General features: G+C 37.5%; 1 pseudogene; it reads left to right on the forward strand.

Moving 5' to 3' along the window:
- Nucleotides 1–4,876: 4,876 nt before the first annotated feature.
- Nucleotides 4,877–5,473, forward strand: LOC111813480 (annotated as a pseudogene).
- The last annotated feature ends 1,117 nt before the right edge of the window (nucleotides 5,474–6,590 follow it).

The raw sequence follows: 6,590 nt of genomic DNA on the forward strand, positions 1-6,590 counted from the left end.
CCCTGGAAAATTTTAACTAATGTCATTTAAGTTTATTTTTCATGTAGTTTGCTTTTAAACATGGAGCTTATTATTGTAGTTAACTAATTAGCTTAGCTGCTGTGGCTTTCTGTGATGATTTCATCATCCTTTAGCATTCTAAGTGCAATTTGCAACCTATAAAAACATTTATGACTTTTTATAATGATTAACAAACAATTTATGGTAGCTGTAATGTTTTTCCTTTTGAAAGTTAGTTATAACTTTAAATAAATCTGGTATTAATCACTCGAGAGACATCATACCAAGTGTGGCAAGTACTCTTTGAGATATCCAGAACAATTAAAAATTAGCAAGCTTTTAGCATTTGGACCTTGCTGAGTACTGCTCCTGAGAGATGGGCCTTTCTGTCTCCTTTTAGGACCAACCAAATCTGAGTCCGTCAACTTTCATGAAATGTTCATCAGAACTCTGCAACCATATGAGGAGATTCTCCATGTGTTTCCAAGTATCCCAAGTAAGTTTTAAAATCAAATTTGTTTCAATATTTATGCTTTTTTTATAGAATGGTTGTAACATTTAATTGTTTAAGTTTTCGAGTAACTGTTCTCTGAGGAGGAGTTTTTGTTTTTGGTGTCAGGAATCGAACTCAGGACCTCCCACTTATCAGGCAGGCATTGAGTCACTGAGCTACATCCCTGGCCCCTGGCTCTACAGTTTGACATCTGTTTTCAGATTGATTATTGTTCTGATGGATTACTGCTAAAGGATGTTTATTCATTCTTTAATTTAATTAATATTTATTAGACTCCTACCCTAAGAGAGATATATAGTAGGCATTGAGTATATAAGAGTGTGTGTTTTTCTTTTCTTTCTTTTCAGACCTAGGGATTGAACTCAGGCTCTTATGTTTGCCAGACAAACACTTATTCTACTGAGCTATCTCCTCAGCCTCTGAGTATGTGTTTTTCTGGGAAGGGTCTGATAACAAATAATTTAGGTTACTTGGTGTATATGGGCTCTGGTAACAATTTCTCAAAACAGCATTGTGGTGTGGTAACAATTATAGATAATATATAAACAAAAAGTATGACTTCTAAAATTTATGAGCATTGTCATTTACATTAAAAAATTCAATTGCCATGAAAGAGTTTTTTGACATTTAAAAAATCTTTTAAATGTAAAAATCATTTTAGCTTATGGACCATAGAAAAACAGGCAGAAGGATATGCTTAGCCTCTGGCTATATTTTGCCAACCTTGAATACAGTACTGAATAAAACAATTATGATGTTTTCTTGTTGGACCTAATCATCTGTGGGCTGAGCCCTTTGACATGACTGCAGAAACCTCGCACTTGGGTGGGAAGGTGCTGGAGACCACAGGAGGTCCATTTTCTCCCTAGTCATTCACATGACTGACATTTTCAGGACCCACAGGAAAGACACACTTGGGGGTGCATACACTGTGAGCTAAATCATGCCAACAGTAGCTCCTATAAATGAAATATTTCCTGTCATATCTTCAGAGCAGAATGCAATTAAGACTAAGAAATCAATGCAAAGAATCAATGAATCCAAAGTTGGTTTTTTGAAAGAATCAATGAAATTGATACAGTATTAGTCAATTTCATCAAAAGGAGGAAAGAAATCACAATAGATCTTACAGAAATCCAGAGGATCATCAATGTCTATTTTGAGAACTGACAGTCTAATAAAATGGAAAACAATGAAGAAATGAATAGGTTCCTACACACATTTGAATTACCAAAGCTAAATCAAGAAGATATACAAATTCTAAATAACTTGAGTACCAGCTAATGAAACTGAAATGTAAGTAAAAACTTGCCCCCCCTAAAAAAAAGCCCAAGTTCTGATGGGTTCACTGTTTATATCTACAAGAAATTTAGAGAAGAACAAATGCCACTGATATTGAAACTCTTTAAAGAAATTGAAAGGTAAGCAATACTTCCAAAATCATTCCTGAAGACAATTATTACCCTGATTCCAAAGCTAGAAAAAAAATGCAAGCAAAAACAAAACTGTAGGCCAGTCTCCCTAAAGAGCATAGACACAAAATCCTTAGTATGATACTGTCAAAGGGAATGCAGCAAATTATCAAGATTATACACCACAAGTAGGAAGGATTCTTCCTAGAGATGCAGGGATGGTTCAACAATGCAAATTCAGTAAAAGTAATGCTCCATATTAAGAGAACAAAAGACAAAAATCACATGATCATCTCCATAGATACAGAAAAAGCATTTGAGAAAGTCCAACGCCGCTTTATGATAAAAATCCTACAGAAAATTGGAATAGAGTGTTTATATCAATCTGATAAAAGCCATCTATGATAAAACAATAATTTACATCATACTAAGTACTGAAAAACTGAAGACCTTTCACTATAAAATCAAGAATAAGAAAGGAGGCAGTACATTGAGCTCCACAGAGACAGTGCTGGGGCATGTGAGAGCCAGACAGGCACTGGGAGACTACCTCACTGAGGAAAACAAGTAAACATGGGCAAAGGAGATCCTAAGAAGCCGAGAGGCAAGACGTCATCATATGCATTCTTTGTGCAAACTTGATGAGAATAGCACAAGAAGAAGCACCCAGTTGCCTCCATTAACTTCTCAGAGTTTTCGAAGAAGTGCTCAGAGAGGTGGAAAACCATATCTGCTAAAGAAAAAGGAAAAGTTAAAGACATGGCAAAAGTGGACAAAGTTTGTTATGAAGGAGAAATAAAAACTTGTGTTCCTCCTAAAGGAGACACAAAAAAGAAATTCCAGGATCCCAGTGTGCCCAAGAGGCCCCCTTCAGTCTTCTTGTTCTGTTCTGAGTATCGCCCAAAAATCAAAAGAAAACATCCTGGCCCCTCCATTGGTGATGTCATAAAGAAACTTGGAGAAATGTGGAATAATACTTCAGCAGATGACAAGCAGTCATGCAAGAAGGCTACTAAGCTGAAGGAGAAGTATGAAAAGAATTTTGCTGCCTACCAGCTAAAGGAAAACCTGATGCAACAAAAAAGGGAGTCATCAAGGCTGAAAAAAGCAAGGAAAAGAAGAAGAGGAGGAGGATGAGGAAGGTGATGAAGAGGAAGAAGAAGTGAAGATGAGGAGGATGAAGAAGAAGAAGATGATTATGATGAATAAGTTGGTTCTAGCACAGTTTTTTTCTTGTCTGTAAAGCATTTAACTCCCCCTCGACACAACTCGCTCTTTTTGAAGAAAAAAATTGAAATGTAAGGATTTGTTTTTAAACTGCACAGTGTCCATTTTTTTTGTATAGTTAACACACTGCTGAATGTGTCTTTATTTATTTATTCATTTAACTTATTTAATTTTATTTTTTTTGGCAGAACCAGGGTGAATGTGTCTTTAGATAGCCCTGTCCTGATAATATTTTCAATAGCTACTAACCTTGCCTGGTACAGTATGGGGGGCTATAAATTGGCATGGAAATTTAAAGCAGGTTCTTGTTGGTATGCAGCAGAATTAATTATATATGGGGACAGTAGTTTTTCATCTTCAGTTGTCTCTGATGCAGCTTATATGAAATGATTGTTGTTCTGTTAACTGAATACCACCTTATAATTGCAAAAAAGGTTGCAACTGTTTTGTTGACATTCTGAATGCTTCTAAGTAAATAAAATTTTTTTAATTTAAAAAAAAGAATAAGAAAAGGATATCCACTATCACCACTCCTAATTAATACAGTCTGGGAACATTAGCTAGAGAATTCATACAAAGGAGGGAAGTAAAAGCAATAAAAATAGGAAAGGAAGAAGCAAAATTTTCACTATTTGCAGGTGACATGATTCTTTACACAGAAGACCCCCAAAGTTCCACCTAAGGATGTCAAGCTTTAATAACCAGATTCAGTAGTGAAGCTAGATACAAAGTCAACACTCAAAATTTAATAGTGTTCTTGTACATAAGCAACTCACAGAACGAAATTAGAGAAACTGTATCCTTCACTGTAGCATCTAAAAATAGAAATACTTAAGAATCAGTCCAACAAAGGAAGTAAAAAATGATCTATACATTGAAAAATAGAGTACTCTGTAAAAGGAGAAGGAAGAGGATATCAGAAAATGGAAAGAAATTATTTACTTGTGGAGAGGAAGAACCAATATAGTGAAAATGGCCATATGACCAAAATTGTTATACAGATTTAATGTAATCTCAATCAAAATACAATTAGTGGCTTATAGACTAGAAGTTGGAAATTTAGTTCTTTTTCCCTTCTTGCAAGATGACAGGTAAAAAAAAAACTAGAAGCCAGACTGTAAAGAGAAGAAACTTGAAGCAAAGAAGCTTTCTGCCAGGGTACTAGTAAAAAGGGTGTCTCAGTTACTTTTCTCTCATTGCTGGGACAAATACCAGACACTCAAAATGAGGGAAAGAAAGGCTTATTTATCTCACAGTTACTGGAGGTTTCAGTCCATATTCAGCTGGCTCCAAGGCAGAGCAGCACAAGGCACAGAGCAACCTGTCATGGCAGTGGCAAAGAGCAAGAGCACAGGGAGCTCAAGAGGAGTAGCAGCAGCTCAAGCAGCTAGCATCTTTGCACTTTTTACATTGTAAGGCAAATTACCTGTCCTAGGACATGTGCAGCATCCACACCCACAATAATCAATCACAAACTCCAGAAACTGCCCCAAGACTGCATGAAGCTTTGGGAGGACAACTATACACAAACCATAACAAAAGGTAAGGTGAAGTAGACAAAACAGTACAAGAAGGGTCAGCCCCACTACAGCCAAATGCCTGTCCTGGTTAGAGGAATTGGTAGAAACTCCCAATCTGCTATGTATTCCAGAAAGTCTTTGTGTAAGAGAAAGTACATAGCTGCTAAATCAAAGGTTGAGAAGAAAAAGAGAAAGTTCTTGCTATGTTCACAACACTGGTTGGTGGAGACAAGAATGGAGGTACCCAGGTGGTTAAACTTCAAAAAGTGCCTAGACACTACCCTATTGAAGATGTGCCCTGAAAGCCCTTGAGCCACAGCAAAAAGTCCTTCAGTCAGCATGTGAGGAAACTTGGAGCTAGCATCACTCCCGGCACCATCCTGATCATCCTCTCTGGGCATCACAGAGGCAAGAGAGTGCTCTTCCTGAAGCAGGTGGCCAGTGGCTTTCTACTTGTGACCTGGCCTCTTAGCCTTAATCGTGTTCCTCTATGAAGAACACACCAGAAATTTGTCCTTGCCACCTCTACAAAAATTGATGTCAGCAAAGTGAAAATCTCCAAACACCTCACTGACACTTACTTCAAGAAGAACAAGCTGAAGAAACCCAGACACCAGGAGAGTGAGATCTTCGACACCAAGAAAGAGAGATACCAGATTTCAGAGCAGTGCAAGGTGGATCAGAAAGAAGTGGACTCACAGATTTAAGCAAAAATCAAAGCTGTTCCTCAGCTCTGGGGCTACCTGTGATCTGTTTTTGCTCTGACAAATGGAACTTATCCTCATAAATTAGGGTTCTAAATTTCTAAGAACCTAATGAAATAACTGATACATTAAAAAAAAATAGGATTAGCAAAACAGGTGCCCAGGCCTGGCAAGTGTGTGGGACTTTCCACACATTACCAGAATCTCCTCCATCAGATAGGCCCAGTGTGGAATGCTACAGCAGAACTCCCTGTAGAGAGACAAGGGGTGAGACCAACCCAGCTAATCCAGGAGCTGAACATCATGCCAGAGGGGCACAGTAGGTCTTCTTCCACGGGGTGCAGCAGGAAGAAGTGGAGCACAGCAGCCAGACCAAGCTAGACCCACCTGGACACATTCAAACTTGGTAAATCTAGACTTGGTAAGCTGAGACACTTTGCTACAACCAGATCTATGAGGGCATCCTCTTTCTTTCTCTCTTGATTAAGAGAGGGGGCAACAGGTAACTGTGGTGAACTAGTCTGCCTGGAAGACAGTTGATCAGACAGAATGTAGGGGAACTAACTGAAGTACAAATTCTCAACTAATATCTGCTTAGATATACAGTCACAATGTTTGTTCTTAGGGTGTAAAAGACAAACTCATTAGATACAGAAGTTTGTCAACTGCTAAATCTCACTACCCATTATTAATGTTACCAATTATAGATCTGCAAATATAAAACTGTAATTGCTTTAACCACATAATCTCTCTTGGTTAATAATATCAGTACCTACTAAGGTAATAACTACACCAAAGCTCTATACCAAAGATCAGAAGACAGTGCTATATAAAATGAAAAAGAGAAGGAGTAAAAAGCAGTCTCAGGCCTTGAGCCAACCAAAAACAAATGCAGGAGACATCAGAAGAAATTGGAAATCACACACCTGAAATGTCTGACCTGACAGCATCTGAAGTACAGACACAACTGCAAAATGTATAAAGGAAATCAGACCACAAATAATCTCTGAAGTAAAAAAAGAAATGATAACTATAATGAAAGAAATATTAAGTGCTTCTAAAGAAGACACTGATAAAAAAATAGAGGAGAATAGAAAAATGATGGAATCCTTCAATGAGCAATATAGGAAAGAAATAGAATGCATGAAGCAGATCCAAAGTACTATACAGGAAATTAAAATCTCAATCACAAGCTGGCAAAACTGTTTGAATG

Source organism: Octodon degus, unplaced genomic scaffold (genome assembly GCF_000260255.1).
Source record: "Octodon degus isolate 3935 unplaced genomic scaffold, OctDeg1.0 scaffold00191, whole genome shotgun sequence".
In the NCBI taxonomy this organism is placed as follows: domain Eukaryota; kingdom Metazoa; phylum Chordata; class Mammalia; order Rodentia; family Octodontidae; genus Octodon; species Octodon degus.